Source organism: Oncorhynchus mykiss, chromosome 6 (assembly GCF_013265735.2).
Source record: "Oncorhynchus mykiss isolate Arlee chromosome 6, USDA_OmykA_1.1, whole genome shotgun sequence".
NCBI classification, from domain to species: Eukaryota; Metazoa; Chordata; class Actinopteri; order Salmoniformes; family Salmonidae; genus Oncorhynchus; species Oncorhynchus mykiss.
The window spans coordinates 66,199,805-66,218,291 of record NC_048570.1 but is presented as its reverse complement, the minus strand read 5'-3'; the positions used below and the strand labels follow the sequence as shown (position 1 = coordinate 66,218,291).

At 48.2% G+C, this 18,487-nt stretch overlaps 1 protein-coding gene across 7 annotated transcripts in view; it reads left to right on the top strand.

Annotated features, from left to right (window-relative positions):
* The window catches only part of LOC110526376 (transcriptional enhancer factor TEF-1), a 67,822-nt gene that overhangs the window by 33,757 nt on the left and 15,578 nt on the right, over positions 1-18,487 (top strand). The gene's annotated exons all lie outside the window — the stretch shown is intronic.

Here is an 18,487-nt window from a genome sequence, read left to right as displayed (position 1 = left end):
ACGTCGAACGTGCTGAACATGAATCTGGAGTGACGGTGAAAAAATCAGGATATCGTCAAGGTAAACGAAAACAAAGATGTTCAGCATGTCTCTCAGGACATCATTGACTAATGCCTGAAAGACAGCTGGAGCGTTAGCGAGGCCGAAAGGAAGAACCCGGTATTCAAAGTGCCCTAATGGAGTGTTAAACGCCGTCTTCCACTCGTCCCCCTCCCTGATGCGCACGAGATGGTAAGCGTTACGAAGGTCCAACTTAGTGAAAAACCTGGCTCCCTGCAGGATCTCGAAGGCTGAAGACATAAGAGGAAGCGGATAACGATTCTTCACTGTTATGTCATTCAGCCCTCGATAATCTATGCAGGGGCGCAGAGACCCGTCCTTCTTCTTGACAAAAAAAAACCCCGCTCCGGCGGGAGAGGAGGAGGGGACTATGGTACCGGCGTCAAGAGCTACAGACAAATAATCTTCGAGAGCCTTACGTTCGGGAGCCGACAGAGAGTATAGTCTACCCCGGGGGGAGTGGTTCCCGGAAGGAGATCAATACTACAATCATACGACCGGTGTGGAGGAAGAGAGGTGGCCCTGGACCGACTGAACACCGTGCGCAGATCGTGATATTCCTCCGGCACCCCTGTCAAATCACCAGGCTCCTCCTGTGAAGAAGAGACAGAGGAAACAGGAGGGATAGCAGACATTAAACATTTCACATGACAAGAGACGTTCCAGGAGAGGATAGAATTACTAGACCAATTAATGGAAGGATTATGACAAACTAGCCAGGGATGGCCCAAAACAACAGGTGTAAAAGGTGAACGAAAAATTAAAAAAGAAATGGTTTCACTATGATTACCAGAAACAGTGAGGGTTAAAGGTAGCGTCTCACGCTGAATCCTGGGGAGAGGACTACCATCCAGGGCGAACAAGGCCGTGGGCTCCTTTAACTGTCTGAGAGGAATGTCATGTTCCCGAGCCCAGGTCTCGTCCATAAAACAGCCCTCCGCCCCAGAGTCTATTAAGGCACTGCAGGAAGCTGACGAACCGGTCCAGCGTAGATGGACCGACAAGGTAGTGCAGGATCTTGAAGGAGAGACAGGAGTAGTAGCGCTCACCAGTAGCCCTCCGCTTACTGACGAGCTCTGGCCTTTTACTGGACATGAAGTGACAAAATGACCAGCGGAACCGCAATAGAGACAGAGGCGGTTGGTGATTCTCCGTTCCCTCTCCTTAGTCGAGATGCGGATACCTCCCAGCTGCATGGGCTCAGCACCCGAGCCGGCAGAGGAAGATGGTAGTGATGCGGAGAGGGGGGCAACGGAGAACGCGAGCTCCTTTCCACGAGCTCGGTGACGAAGATCAACCCGTCGCTCAATGCGAATAGCGAGTTCAATCAAGGAATCCACGCTGGAAGGAACCTCCCGGGAGAGAATCTCATCCTTTACCTCTGCGCGGAGACCCTCCAGAAAACGAGCGAGCAAAGCCGGCTCGTTCCAGCCACTGGAGGCAGCAAGAGTGCGAAACTCAATAGAGTAGTCTGTTATGGATCGATTACCTTGACATAGGGAAGACAGGGCCCTGGAAGCCTCCTCCCCAAAAACAGATTGATCAAAAACCCGTATCATCTCCTCCTTAATGTCCTGATACTGGTTAGTACACTCAGCCCTTGCCTCCCAGATTGCCGTGCCCCACTCACGAGCCCGTCCAATAAGGAGAGATATGACGTAGGCGACACGAGCAGTGCTCCTGGAGTAAGTGTTGGGCTGGAGAGAAAACACAATATCACACTGGGTGAGGAACGAGCGGCATTCAGTGGGCTCCCCAGAGTAACACGGCGGGTTATTGATTCTGGGCTCCGGAGATTCGAAAGCCCTGGAAGTGGCCGGTGGATCGAGGCGGAGATGGTGAACCTGTTCTGTGAGGTTGGAGACTTGGGTGGCCAGGGTCTCAACGGCATGTCGAGCAGCAGACACTTCCTGCTCGTGTCTGCCTAGCATCGCTCCCTGGATCCCGACGGCTGAGTGGAGAGGATCCGAAGTCGCTGGGTCCATTCTTGGTCGGATTCTTCTGTTACGGTGAGTGAATGAGGACCCAAAAGCGAATTAACTTAAACAGAGCTTCTTTAATTACCAAACATAGGTAGGCTCAGACGGACCGGCAGATTCCGACAGGACAAGACAAGGTTACAGCAAACATGACGACAGTCTGGTTCAGGCATGAAACACAACAAACAAGAATCCGACAAAGACAGGAGCAGAAACAGAGAGAGATATAGGGACCTAATCAGAGGGAAAAAGGGAACAGGTGGGAAAAGGGGTGACGAGGTGGTTAGGAGGAGACAAGGCACAGCTGGGGGAAAGAGGGGGAGAAAAGGTAACCTAACAACGACCAGCAGAGGGAGACAGGGTGAAGGGAAAGGACAGAGACAAGACACAACATGACAGTACATGACAGTACCCCCCCACTCACCGAGCGCCTCCTGGCGCACTCGAGGAGGAAACCTGGCGGCAACGGAGGAAATCCTCGATCAGCGCACGGTCCAGCACGTCCCGAGAGGGAACCCAACTCCTCTCCTCAGGACCGTACCCCTCCCAATCTACGAGGTACTGGTGACCACGGCCCCGAGGACGCATGTCCAAAATTCTACGGACCCTGTAGATGGGTGCGCCCTCGACAAGGATGGGGGGGGGGGGGGGGGGGGGGGGAGACGAGCGGGGGCGCGAAGGACGGGCTTGATGCAGGAGACATGGAAGACCGGGTGGACGCGACGAAGGTATCGCGGAAGAAGAAGTCGAACTGCGACAGGATTAATGACCCGAGAAATACGGAACGGACCAATGAACCGCGGGGTCAACTTGCGAGAAGCCGTCTTAAGGGGAAGGTTCTGAGTGGAGAGCCAAACTCTCTGACCGCGACAATATCTAGGACTCTTAGTTCTACGCTTATTAGCAGCCCTCACAGTCTGCGTCCTATAACGGCAAAGTGCAGACCTGACCCTCTTCCAGGTGCGCTCGCAACGTTGGACAAAAGCCTGAGCGGAGGGGACGCTGGACTCGGCGAACTGAGATGAGAACAGCGGAGGCTGGTACCCGAGGCTACTCTGAAAAGGAGATAGCCCGGTCGCAGACGAAGGAAGCGAGTTGTGGGCGTATTCTGCCCAGGGGAGCTGTTCTGACCAAGACGCAGGGTTGCGAAAAGAAAGACTGCGTAAGATGCGACCAATAGTCTGATTGGCCCGTTCTGCTTGACCGTTAGACTGGGGGTGAAAGCCGGAAGAGAGACTGACGGAAGCCCCAATCAAACGGCAAAACTCCCTCCAAAATTGAGACGTGAATTGCGGACCTCTGTCCGAAACGACGTCTGACGGAAGGCCATGAATTCTGAAAACATTCTCGATGATGATTTGTGCCGTCTCTTTAGCAGAAGGAAGCTTAGCAAGGGGAATGAAATGAGCCGCCTTAGAGAACCTATCGACAACCGTAAGAATAACAGTCTTCCCCGCTGACGAAGGCAGTCCGGTGACAAAATCTAAGGCGATGTGAGACCACGGTCGAGAGGGAATAGGAAGCGGCCTGAGACGGCCGGCAGGAGGAGAGTTACCGGACTTAGTCTGCGCGCAGACCGAACAAGCAGCCACGAAACGACGCGTGTCATGCTCCCGGGTGGGCCACCAAAAACGCTGGCGAATGGAAGCAAGCGTACCCCGAACGCCAGGGTGGCCGGCTAACTTGGCAGAGTGAGCCCACTGAAGAACGGCCAGACGAGTAGGAACGGGAACGAAAAGAAGGTTCCTAGGACAAGCGCGCGGCGACGGAGTGTGAGTGAGCGCTTGCTTTACCTGCCTCTCAATTCCCCAGACAGTCAACCCGACAACACGCCCCTCAGGGAGAATCCCCTCGGGGTCAGTGGAGGCTACTGAAGAACTGAAGAGACGAGACAAAGCATCAGGCTTGGTGTTCTTAGAGCCCGGACGATAAGAAATCACGAACTCGAAACGAGCGAAAAACAGCGCCCAACGCGCCTGACGCGCATTAAGTCGTTTGGCAGAACGGATGTACTCAAGGTTCCTATGGTCAGTCCAAACGACAAAAGGAACGGTCGCCCCCTCCAACCACTGTCGCCATTCGCCTAGGGCTAACCGGATGGCGAGCAGTTCGCGGTTACCCACATCATAGTTACGTTCCGACGGCGACAGGCGATGAGAAAAATACGCGCATGGGTGGACCTTGTCGTCAGAGAGGGAGCGCTGAGAAAGAATGGCTCCCACGCCCACCTCTGACGCGTCAACCTCGACAACGAACTGTCTAGAGACGTCAGGTGTAACAAGGATAGGAGCGGATGTAAAACGATTCTTGAGGAGATCAAAAGCTCCCTGGGCGGAAACGGACCACTTAAAGCACGTCTTGACAGAAGTAAGGGCTGTGAGAGGAGCTGCCACCTGACCGAAATTACGGATGAAACGACGATAGAAGTTCGCGAAGCCGAGAAAGCGCTGCAGCTCGACACGTGACTTAGGGACGGGCCAATCAATGACAGCTTGGACCTTAGCGGGATCCATCTTAATGCCTTCAGCGGAAATAACAGAACCGAGAAATGTGACGGAGGAGGCATGAAAAGTGCACTTCTCAGCCTTCACAAAAAGACAATTCTCTAAAAGGCGCTGGAGGACACGTCGAACGTGCTGAACATGAATCTGGAGTGACGGTGAAAAAATCAGGATATCGTCAAGGTAAACGAAAACAAAGATGTTCAGCATGTCTCTCAGGACATCATTGACTAATGCCTGAAAGACAGCTGGAGCGTTAGCGAGGCCGAAAGGAAGAACCCGGTATTCAAAGTGCCCTAATGGAGTGTTAAACGCCGTCTTCCACTCGTCCCCCTCCCTGATGCGCACGAGATGGTAAGCGTTACGAAGGTCCAACTTAGTGAAAAACCTGGCTCCCTGCAGGATCTCGAAGGCTGAAGACATAAGAGGAAGCGGATAACGATTCTTCACTGTTATGTCATTCAGCCCTCGATAATCTATGCAGGGGCGCAGAGACCCGTCCTTCTTCTTGACAAAAAAAAAACCCCGCTCCGGCGGGAGAGGAGGAGGGGACTATGGTACCGGCGTCAAGAGCTACAGACAAATAATCTTCGAGAGCCTTACGTTCGGGAGCCGACAGAGAGTATAGTCTACCCCGGGGGGGAGTGGTTCCCGGAAGGAGATCAATACTACAATCATACGACCGGTGTGGAGGAAGAGAGGTGGCCCTGGACCGACTGAACACCGTGCGCAGATCGTGATATTCCTCCGGCACCCCTGTCAAATCACCAGGCTCCTCCTGTGAAGAAGAGACAGAGGAAACAGGAGGGATAGCAGACATTAAACATTTCACATGACAAGAGACGTTCCAGGAGAGGATAGAATTACTAGACCAATTAATGGAAGGATTATGACAAACTAGCCAGGGATGGCCCAAAACAACAGGTGTAAAAGGTGAACGAAAAATTAAAAAAGAAATGGTTTCACTATGATTACCAGAAACAGTGAGGGTTAAAGGTAGCGTCTCACGCTGAATCCTGGGGAGAGGACTACCATCCAGGGCGAACAAGGCCGTGGGCTCCTTTAACTGTCTGAGAGGAATGTCATGTTCCCGAGCCCAGGTCTCGTCCATAAAACAGCCCTCCGCCCCAGAGTCTATTAAGGCACTGCAGGAAGCTGACGAACCGGTCCAGCGTAGATGGACCGACAAGGTAGTGCAGGATCTTGAAGGAGAGACAGGAGTAGTAGCGCTCACCAGTAGCCCTCCGCTTACTGACGAGCTCTGGCCTTTTACTGGACATGAAGTGACAAAATGACCAGCGGAACCGCAATAGAGACAGAGGCGGTTGGTGATTCTCCGTTCCCTCTCCTTAGTCGAGATGCGGATACCTCCCAGCTGCATGGGCTCAGCACCCGAGCCGGCAGAGGAAGATGGTAGTGATGCGGAGAGGGGGGCAACGGAGAACGCGAGCTCCTTTCCACGAGCTCGGTGACGAAGATCAACCCGTCGCTCAATGCGAATAGCGAGTTCAATCAAGGAATCCACGCTGGAAGGAACCTCCCGGGAGAGAATCTCATCCTTTACCTCTGCGCGGAGACCCTCCAGAAAACGAGCGAGCAAAGCCGGCTCGTTCCAGCCACTGGAGGCAGCAAGAGTGCGAAACTCAATAGAGTAGTCTGTTATGGATCGATTACCTTGACATAGGGAAGACAGGGCCCTGGAAGCCTCCTCCCCAAAAACAGATTGATCAAAAACCCGTATCATCTCCTCCTTAATGTCCTGATACTGGTTAGTACACTCAGCCCTTGCCTCCCAGATTGCCGTGCCCCACTCACGAGCCCGTCCAATAAGGAGAGATATGACGTAGGCGACACGAGCAGTGCTCCTGGAGTAAGTGTTGGGCTGGAGAGAAAACACAATATCACACTGGGTGAGGAACGAGCGGCATTCAGTGGGCTCCCCAGAGTAACACGGCGGGTTATTGATTCTGGGCTCCGGAGATTCGAAAGCCCTGGAAGTGGCCGGTGGATCGAGGCGGAGATGGTGAACCTGTTCTGTGAGGTTGGAGACTTGGGTGGCCAGGGTCTCAACGGCATGTCGAGCAGCAGACACTTCCTGCTCGTGTCTGCCTAGCATCGCTCCCTGGATCCCGACGGCTGAGTGGAGAGGATCCGAAGTCGCTGGGTCCATTCTTGGTCGGATTCTTCTGTTACGGTGAGTGAATGAGGACCCAAAAGCGAATTAACTTAAACAGAGCTTCTTTAATTACCAAACATAGGTAGGCTCAGACGGACCGGCAGATTCCGACAGGACAAGACAAGGTTACAGCAAACATGACGACAGTCTGGTTCAGGCATGAAACACAACAAACAAGAATCCGACAAAGACAGGAGCAGAAACAGAGAGAGATATAGGGACCTAATCAGAGGGAAAAAGGGAACAGGTGGGAAAAGGGGTGACGAGGTGGTTAGGAGGAGACAAGGCACAGCTGGGGGAAAGAGGGGGAGAAAAGGTAACCTAACAACGACCAGCAGAGGGAGACAGGGTGAAGGGAAAGGACAGAGACAAGACACAACATGACAGTACATGACAGATGTGCAAACGAGGATGTGCAAGTAGAAATACTGGTGTGCAAAAGAGCTGAAAAACAAAATCAAATATGGGGATGAGGTAGGTAGTTGGTTGGATGGGCTATTTACAGATGGGCTGTGTACAGCTGCAGCAATCGGTGAGCTGCTCTGACAGCTGACGCTTAAAGATAGTGAGGGAGTTATAAGTCTTCAACTTCAGTGATTTTTGCAATTCGTTCCAGTCATTGGCAGCAGAGAACTGGAAGGAAAGACGGCCAAAGGAGGTGTTGGCTTTGGGGAGAACCAGTGAAATATACCTGCTGGAGCGCTTGCTACGGGTGGGTGTTGCTATGGTGACCAGTGAGATGAGATAAGGTGGAGCTTTATCTATCAAAGACTTATAGATGACCCGGAGCCAGTGGGTTTGGCGACGAATATGTAGTGAGGACCAGCCAACGAGAGCATACAGGTCGCAGTGGTGGGTAGTATATGGGGCTTTGGTGACAAAACGGATGGCACTGTGATAGACTGCATCCAATTTGCTGAGTAGAGTGTTGGAGGCTATTTTGTAAATGACATCGTGGAAGTCAAGGATCGGTAGGATAGTCCGTTTTACGAGGGTATGTTTGGCAGCATGAGTGAAGGAGGCTTTGTTGCGAAAAAGGAAGGCGATTCTAGATTTAATTTTAGATTGAAGATGCTTAATATGAGTCTGGAAGGAGAGTTTACAGTCTAGCCAGACACCTAGGTATTTATAGTTGTCCACATATTCTAAGTCAGAACCGTCCAGAGTAGTGATGCTAGTCGGGCGGGCGGGTGCGGGTAGCGATCGGTTGAAGAGCATGCATTTCATTTTACTAGCATTTAAGAGCAGTTGGAGGCCATGGAAGGAGTGTTGTATGGCATTGAACCTCTTAACACAATAGAAGGTTTGGAGGTTTGTTAAAACAGTGTCCAAAGAAGGGCCAGACGTATACAGAATGGTGTCGTCTGCATAGAGGTGGTTCAAAGAATCACCCAAGAGCGAAGAGCGAAATCATTGATATATACATAGAAAAGAGTCGGCCCGAGAATTGAACCCTGTGGCACCCCAATAGAGACTGCCAGAGGTCCAGACAACAGGCCCTCCGATTTGAGTCATTAGAGAAACCAAGGCTGTTGAGTCTGCCGATAAGAATGCGGTGATTGACAGAGTCGAAAGCCTTGGCCAGGTCAATGAAGACGGCTGCACAGTACTGTCTTTTATCGATGGCAGTTATGATATCGTTTACGATCTTGAGCGTGGCTGAGTTGCAACCGTGACCAGCTCGGAAACCAGATTGCATAGCGGAGAAGGTACGGTGGGATTCTAAATGGTCGGTGATCTGTTTGTTCACTTGGCTTTCGAGGACTTTAGGAAGGCAGGGCAGGATGGATATAGGTCTGTAACAGTTTGGGTCTAGAGTGTCTCCCCCTTTGAAGAAGGGGATGACTGTGGCCGCTTTCCAATCTTTAGGAATTTCAGACGATACGAAAGAGAGGTTGAACAGACTGGTAATAGGGGTTGCAACAATGGCAGCAGATCATTTTAGGAAGAGAACGTCCAGATTGTCTAAAATGGAATCCGTAAGAATGGAATCTGTACTGTATCTCTATATTTTTCAACCAGTGCTCCTAAAGCCTGTCATTTAATGTTGGCAGCAGATGTTGAAGCCTGTGATTGTATGACCAAGGTAAAGCCCATAGGATTCTCAAATGTACAAACTGTAAGTCTGTTTGTGAAGAGGATCATGAAGATCAGGTAGGATATATGCTAGCCTTGCCAATACTGCAGTGTTTATCGCAGAGAAGCAGACAAAGGAGCTGCACTTAGAAGACTTCTATATTCATATCTCAACAGCAGAGAAATGATCACATTGGGCACGTTTACTATCATTTACTATCGTGTTTGGTCTGTATCACAGGCAGCTATCTCTTCTAGACTGATTGGAGCTGTCAGACTGTTACAGCCTTGACAGAGAGGATTGTGTGCGATTTCTCTGTTGGAAAAGGATAGAATTCCCTCACAACTTTAAGAGATAAGGTTTTTACTTTCAGCCTGTGTGAGTTAAAGAGAAGCACACAGGAGAAGGAGAGGCAGACCACATCAGGGCCACAAAGTTGGGCTTTTCATTTACACATATTGGTCGCCGCTAACAGGTTTTTCTTTGTGTTCAGATGCCGGATTGATCCTGAGAGATTGAAAATATTGATTTAACCCTGTGAGGAGGCGGGTGGGGGTGCCTCCCTGCCTGCCAGCCAGCGTCATGTTCACACATCGGCCGCGCTCCGCTACAAGTTCCTCAGGGGACTCCTAATTACCGCCGCCCTCACAGATTAGTCCAGCAGCCAGTCTGACTGTAGCCCGACTCCCTGGTTGTTTACTTAATCCCTCCCACCTTCTCTCTCTTCTCCTCCCCCACTACTCCTAAAAGACACACCCCGACCCAACGGCCAGGCCTGCCTCTGCAGTAGTGTATGTGATGATATACTCAGTGGCTCCTAATTGATAGAGTGATTCAGACTAGTGCTGGCTGCGTTAATTGTTCCCCGGTGAGCGCATGTATTGCTCTGAGAGGGGGGAGTAGGCTTCAGCCGCAGGCTCGCCTGAGCAGGACAGGCCAGGGAGAGAGGACGTAGAGCCGGCCAGGGCCTCTGAGTGATGGGTGGCGCCCCTAACTCCTCGCCCCTGTCCGAAACACAGTCAACATTTAGCAGAGGTTAGCTGGTGTAATCCTCTCTGTGTCTCCATGAAGACCCGGGTCAGTAACCTGTTGATATCTGATGTCCTGTTAGCTGGAGAAAAAATACCCCACCTTTAACCTCTCACAATTAACCTGACTCATTACCTCAACCACTCACTGGGCTTTTAACCCACTTTAAGGTCAGTTAAAGTGAAGTATTGATTTCTTTTTGGTGTTGGCAGAAATAAATAGATTTCTAAAGAGGTATTAATTACATACAAAGACATTATACTGAGAAATGAATTGATCCGCAGTCAGATTTCCAGCCACCGAATGAGACTTTTTATCCATTAATCAGGCCGGAAGACTAAACACAGTGCCTTTGAGTGTGTGTGTGTGCGCCGATCTCCACTGGGTTGAATTATGGATGTGTATCAGGAGTCGCAGGAACTTGGCAAAAGCCAATTCAGCTGGCCACTTTCTGCGGGTGAAAGTGATGGTCTATTACCACTGAATGCTTGTAGATCCTGGTTGCATACCATGCTGTTACTCACTGTGGAACAACAGTTATATCACATGACAATGATTAAGTAGTGAATGTTGTTGGACGGCACGATGACTGAATGAGAAACGTTACTCAAGTTTGGGGTCTGCTGCCTTGTTTGTTCTTTGTTTTCTTAAGACCACAAATATAGCCTAGCCGTTCCATAGAAGAGCTCACCCTTTGTAGCCCTGATCGTCAGAAGGAACTGCTTCTATTTTCTCAATCAATCAGCAAAGTCCTTACATTAGAAACCACAAATTAACAAACTGCAGAAATGGGATCGATGAATCACTTGAAATCAGTGTATCTAAGAGAAAATGTGATTATACTTCAATAAATGTAAGATCTTATCTTCTCATAAGAACTTATATCTTCTCATAAGATCTTATCTTCTCATAAGAACTTAGATCTTCTCATAAGATCTTATCTTCTCGTAGATAAATACATTTTAGAGTATGTAAATATAGGTTTATGGTAGTTTTGTAACGTATTCGTCTGCAACAGATTACTAGCACATCGATTTTAGAGAAATACTGTAAATGTATTTGAGTAATAGTTTTGAGTAATAGTAGGCCCCTGTTTCTAAAATGACAAGCATGTCATTACATTTGAATGTTACTTTCTATCATTTCACATTGTATGCTAAAGGTTATGTAAGAGATTGGGAACGTCATTATATCTATGTCTTTGAAAGTGGACTGGATTACGTCTTTTTGTTTGTGGAGCTCATTTTATACATAATTTTTTATATTAAACGTGATATTATGTAAACATAATCTTAAAAACATAATCTATTCGTGTAAACTCATATGTGAGTTTAGTGAGTTATTCGAGGGCATTCATGTTTTGTAAATGGGTGATATGAATCTCTGTTTGAGAAGTCCTGAAGAGGGGACACATTACTTAATGACTTTTTAAACCAAATTCATTAGCTCTTCACATTTCTTCTTCAGTGTTACATAAGTGCCCTCATGGATTGGGTTCATTTTTTCATTTTTCTGTTTCAAATGAGCACAGAATTGTTGTGGTCTGTGGCTGTATGAATGAGAAATACCCATGTTGAGTGTTGGGGGCTGAGGTCAGAGCTGAAAGCAAACAGCCACTGATGTTCTATTTCTCTCTCCCAGAGACATTAAGGAGCCTGCCCTACATTTACACAGGCACACAGCAGGCTCTACAAATCAAATAGTCAAATCATGGATTGTGGAGTTTTGGGTGAAGGCTACAATGAATGTACAGACTGCAGATGACAATCAGAATCCCTTACTATGTTTCACTTCAAATAATTCAGAACAACATTCTTGAAAACTATTTGCACAAAAAAACGAACATATGGTCTTTATTAATCCTTGTTTCCTCTAACTCAGCAGCATGGCACCATGCGATGGATTATCAAAGCAAGCTGAGTGAGTAGGATGTAGAGGATGTGTATACGTGTGTTTGCGTGTGACCGTGCCCTCTCAGCAGGAGGCAGATGGACGCACACACAGACGGCCGCTCTGGAAGATATATAGGCTTAGATATATAGGCTTAAACGTTCCGTTTGTAAAAGCTAGGAGGGATGGATGGGTGGGACGTGTGTGTGTGTCATCGTGGGGGTTGGGGTAAATTATTGTGACCCTAAAAATGTCCCGAGTGTGTGTGATCGTCGACATGCCGACTTTGACCTTGAAGTCTTTCTTAGGGCACCACGCTTTAAATGGGGGGGGGTTTCTTTGAGCCACACCCTCACGGGGAAACACCTGCAGGATCTTAGCAACTTCAATCCTTTATTTTTAGAAGCATTGGAATTGTTTCAGCTAGCCTCTCGCTCAAAGGACAGACCTATTGTTTTGTTCAATACAATACAAACAACATACTTTTGCAGTGTGGTTATGTTTAACGATGATAAAATCTGGGCTATCGTTACGTAAAAATATTTGTTTTATTATTTTGTACATATTCAAATGTAGGTTACTTGAAACTGACAGCCGCGTGTGGGACACCATTGTCTGTCACCTGTTCAACTTCCAGGCCACAAGTGACAGGTTCTCCTCTTGGCAAGCGCTGTTTCCCAGTGTGCCGCTGTTCTTGTCAAGTTAAAGGCTTTCTGCCTCCTCTACCCACACCCTGATCCAGCCAGGGACCCTCCTGCTGAATGCCTCCTCTACCCACACCCTGATCCAGCCAGGGACCCTCCTGCTGAATGCCTCCTATACCCACACCCTGATCCAGCCAGGGACCCTCCTGCTGAATTCCTCCTCTACCCACACCCTGATCCAGCCAGGGACCCTCCTGCTGAATGCCTCCTCTACCCACACCCTGATCCAGCCAGGGACCCTCCTGCTGAATGCCTCCTCTACCCACACCCTGATCCAGCCCGGGACTCTCCTGCCAAATGCCTCCTCTACCTACACCCTGATCCAGCCCGGGACCCTCCTGCTGAATTCCTCCTCTACCCACACCCTGACCCAGCCAGGGACCCTCCTGCTGAATGCCTCCATATTGTTGCTTTAGTCTATTGTGATGCTAATGTCAGCCTGCGACCCCTGAGTCATCTATCAGGGATTACAAGGAAGTCAGGCCTATTGTCTGAACCTGCTACTCCATCCACATAGATAGAGAGGCTGGCCTCTGGCCCACACTGCATTCTGGGACAGGAAACCCAATGGAAAAGGATCAATGCCACTCTTACTCTACCCAGACAGGAAAACTGTCTAGCCATTTACATTGACAAGCATTCATGTAATCAACACTTACATAGATGTCTGTGTCTGTAGAGGGAGGGTGGGAGATTTTTATATATATATAGAGAGAGAGAAAAAAGAGAGAGAGAGAGAAAAGAGAGAGAGAGAAAAGAGAGAGAGAGAGAGAGAGAGAGAGGGAGGTTTGAGAAAGTCCCCTGTAGTGCTCCTTGACTTACAAATGAATGTTTTGAGACAGGAGAATGTGTAATAGGTGCTTTACCCAGTAGTTTCCTACAGCACAAGGTTCTAAATATTGGGTTGAGATAATGACTGAGCAGTGCCGTAACATCTTACAGCGTGTTAAGCTTTCACAAGTCTAATTCAGATTAAGCCTGGGCGAAATCACATTGGTGGTTCATTTTGGGCTTTGACAAGTGACACTTGAGAAAATGGCATTGTAATGAGAATGAATGATAGATATGTTTGGCAGGGCGGGGCGTGTGGGTGAGAGGTTGCCCCCTGTGCTGTTCAAGGCGTGTCCCGTGCTCCTACTAAGAGGAGAGAGTTAAAACCACATGAGTGAGCGCACCGCTGGCTGACATGGAGCCAGGCCCAGCACGGTCTCAACATCCCATTGACATCATCGCCCACCGCCGGACCAGATGTGACTGTGGTTGTGCCTGCATTAAACAAAAGTGCTGCTACAGGAAATGAGCGCCTTGAAAAGGAGGAGGGAAAAAAACCTTCAGGAAAGCGTTGTTATTACCGCTCCAAAGGACGTAACCAAGGCAGTTAAAACGTTTAATACACCATAACCTAAATTAGCCCAATGTCTATCATATGTGGGTGTATTGCTTTGGGGCCAGATTTAATCAGCTTTTCATTGATATGCCAGTGGAGATGCTTTGTTTACAATGGCCTCTGTGTGCATGATCAATGGCTAATGTATGCACATCAAGCTCACTAATTGACCAGCTCACCCTCTGGAGAAATGTATCTCATCACTGCCATGGCTGGGCTGAGTTCAAGTTCTGAAGGGTCAGCTCCAGTTTTGAGCAAAATTAAGCTCTCATACCATATATATTTAGTAGATATTATGGCCACATGACCCAGATCTATCTCATTCCCTTCTTCAGATGAAGCTCTAGCACTGATGTTTTTTTTGTTTTATTTTATTTAACTAGGAAAGTTAGTTAAGAACAAATTATTATTTACAGTGAAGGCCTAGGAACAGTAGGTTAACTGCCTTGTTCACGGGTAGAACAACAGATGTTTACCTTGTCAGCTCAGGGATTCGATCTAGCAACCTTTTGGTTACTGGCCCAACACTCTAATCACTCGGCTACCTGCCGCCCCCATGTTCTCCTGGCAGGTGACAATAGTCAGGCCACAGCACCACCTGTCTTCCCCCGGTGTCACTCACCACTCATAAGTACTTTAGAATATGGGCTGAAGCAGAAGGACATGTGGGATGAACTATCTTCAACTCAAACGTCAATATACTGTATCTCCTGCAAGACTCAGCTTCTCTGCTTTTCATAGAGCAGCTAATGATGGAAGTTTTGTTAGCAGTGATTAGTTTAAATACAGAGGCAGTAATGTGATGGGAATGGAAGAGGAGAGAGAGTCAAGACGCATAAATGATGCGAAGGGCTTACCAAGAAAAACTTCCAAAAGGACTCATTCAAGGTAGAAAGGAGTTGGAGCGCTCAACCAAAAAATGACAGAGTGGGGATGATTCAGAGGAAATTATTGCTAAAGAGCGAGTTCAACTCTGAGTAATGCTAATGTTACTCAAAGTAGTGTGATGGAACATTGTCAGAATACGCACAGGGAAAGTGGAGGAGTTGTAAATAAACTGTGAGTCTGTTCTTTTTGGGGGGCAGCAGGCTCCAGCAGCACCAGAGGGGGTATGAGTGGGGTGGGGTAGAGGCAGTGTGGGGGCTGGCGGTAGGGGGGGGGGGGGGGGGGGGGGGGGGCTAGGAGCAAGCAGACACAGCAGCTGTGTAAACCCCAACAGTCCATGGGGGATAGAGTGCGGGGGGGGGGGGGGGACTTTCCAGCTAGGCCAGTTAACCTCATTGACTACTGCTGTCTTTCTGAAAAAACATGGTCTTCTTTTTACAGTTTTAATGGTGGAACGTGTTATGTGCTACAATAACTACATACCTTAGATGTTTCAAACCATGAAAGAAGTGGTGCTGCTGTGTGAACCATGACAGCTAATAGGCCTAAGCAGCAGGTCATCCATCACATGTTGAATTGAAACATTATCCTATTAAAAGTGTGTTTGTGCACCCTTACCGTCCAGCAAACGTTACCGGAGCATGGGCTCTTGGACCAACAGGCTCCGAGACAGATTCTACCCCCAAGCCATTAGAATGCTAAATAGCCATAAGACTGCTAAATAGTTCATTAATGGTTACCTGGACTATCTACACTGACCCTATCTTGCACTGACTCAATGCACACTCACAAGACTTTATATACACACTCACACACACAGTACACTGACACGCTCACACAAATCCCACAATAATTCACACACACACACACACACACACACACACACACACACACACACACACACACACACACACACACACACACACACACACACACACACACACACACTCTCTCTCTCTCTTTTACAGTCATCCTGTGCTGCTGCTACTCTGTTCTTTATTTTACTCTTATTATTATCTATCCTGATGCCTAGTCACTTTACCCTGCCTTCATGTACATATCTACCTCAAACACCTCATCTGGTACTGGTACTCCCTGTATAGAGCTCCATTCTTGTGTATTTTATTCCTCTTGTGTTCCATTTTTTTAAATGATTATTTTTGAACTCTGCATCGTTGGGAAGGGCTCGGCTCGTAAGCGAGCATTTCACGGTTAAGTCTACACCCGTTTTATTCAGCTCATGTGACAAATACAATTTGATTTGATTTTTGATTGCAGGGGAAGAAAATGTGCATTCCTGTGGTCAGGCTTGAGTGGACTGTGACTTTATTCTCTACTACTATTGTAACACACCCAACAGTGCTAGGGACCAGGGTGAGGCTGTCCCAGGATCCTCCCAGGGAGGAAGGATGCTAAGGGCCAAATTAGACTTCTGTCTGAATGAAGAATCAGCTGCTGGGGGACAATCCCAGGAAGAGTGGACCAACTGGCTCTTTGTGGTGTGGTGGTTTGAGTGCCATTGATATGGCCCAGGACCTTCAGGGTCATTGAGGGTCAGAGGAGACCATTCTTACCGGGGGGAAGGAATCCACAGAGCATGCCTATCAGCATGACTCTACTCTGGGGGTCACACCATAAATATCTAATCCTTTTCCTGCTGCTTTGAGTGACAACAAGAACCCTCCTTCAAGAGTTAACTCCCTCAGTCAACCCGCATCCCCATGTCATGACTTTCCCCGTTTTTCTCTAGTGGGGCACAACTATCCACCCATCAACCTGAGTGAAAATGAAATCACGTGTCCTTACGATGGTCCCAACTCCCAAAGATTGAGATCTTCCCCCTCAGCAATTCTCTTCCAGCGCTCTGTAACTCAGGCGGATGCCCAGGGCATCATCGGTTACGATGCAGGGTTACTTTTGCCCAGCGGGAAACCTCTGAAGGAGAGATGCAGAGGAGCCAGGCCAACGTAAAAGTCTGGTCTTGCGTTGGGAGAAGGTGTTAGCCAACATGTTGACAGATAGTGGAGTAAAACAGGCTGCTGCAGCGTCTTTAGGGGTGATAATTCATCCCAGTCGTATACCTCACTAAATAAGATGAACAGCTCATGTCAGCTCCGATTCTTACCTCCCACAGAGTTGAAATAAGCATGTGTGATGAAGCAGAGATGGGAGCCTTATGTTCATGTGGAGGAAAGGGTCTATCTTGATTCACAACAACTTTCAACTCCCATTGGTTCTCACTGTTTAGGGCATAAAAATCTGTTGATTCTTATTTGAATTGATTGTTCTCATTTGTATGAATGTAATTACTTCTTTCACTTTAGTTAAGTCAAAATGTTCATGGCATCGAAAAGCTTGCTTGACCCAATGGCAATTGTTTCCAATTATGTTATATGCTTTTAAAAGAAGAAATTAAAAACCCAAAGATTTACTTGAAACCAACTGTACTTGAAAAGTGTGAATACAAAAGTAGAGAGAGAGAGGGATAAATAAAGTAATGTGACACTGCTTAGGTTCCAGTGAAATGAGAAGGCCGGACTTTAAAATGTTGCATTATTTGTATTTATTTATTTGATTTATTTAACCTTTATTTAACTAGGCAAGTCAGTTAAGAACAAATTCATATTTACAATGACTGTCTACCCCGGGCAAACCGGGAATTGGAACTCTCAACAGGGGTAACTTCTCTACCCCGCGACTCCAGGCACTGTGCCACATCTCCCAGAGTAAAACACAAGTGTTGATTAGTTTATGGGAGACACAGTATTGCCCCTTCGAAACTTTTTATGTAGGAGGAGGGCAGTTGAATAAAGTGGATTCAGAGTGCTGAATGTGGCCAGTTGCTGTTTTAGCAAATGTTGTTTTGCAGTGGAAACACAGGAAAGAAAGCAGGCTTGCCAAGACCCGCTGAGCAGTCTTTTTTCAGCCTGGTCAAGATTTTTTTTTAAATTCAGCGGTAAGCATTTGTGTGCTTTGATCTAGGAATCAGGCGTCTGCGTGAATGCCCTTATTGTCATGTTATGTGTACACAGTGTGTGAATGATTGAAAATAGCGCGGCCCCCAGGTTCATCTGGGAGAGATGACAGTGCTGGGAGGCCCGGGCCGGGATTGAAATCCCCCAGATGCTGTTTATTTTTCCAGGGGAAGGAAACCTAATTCAGTCACCCTGGCCTTGTCTAAATGCTCCTTGCGAGAAGGCGAGACTTGGGTCACGACTCTCGCCACACCCCTCCCTCCTGGTGCCTCGCCCACAACAATCCCCAGCCCCCGTCACGCAGCAGAGCAACACCTGTCTGGGTGTGCCAGACACATGCAGCAAGGTGTTGAGCTACACAACATGTGTTTACTTAACTTCTTCAGTTTTTTTCAGTGCGTTGATTTAAATGTGCTATTTTGAAAAGGCACGGGTTATATCTGCTACATCTTTCAAAAGAAACTGAACATTTGAAATGCTTATATGTGGAGCCAGCAGTGAAACTAGGGGCTAATACATTTGATAAAATAGTGAAAGCAAAGATCTTGGCATCCAAACCCCTCTGGCATCCAAGAGTATGACAGAGAGAGAGAGAGAGAGAGAGAGAGAGAGACTCCCTCTCCCTTGACAGGTGTTGTTAATGGCAGTAACTCAAGGGGCAATACCCAGACTGAACGTCCTTTCATCTGGCACACCTGAACAGAGCGCGCTCCCTGGGTTCACAGCAGGTGGAGGCTTCTGCCTGGCTGCCTCGGTGTGACATTACACAAACAACAGGCAGCACATACAGCCCCAGCCTAACAACCCAGACCTGCCTGCCACCA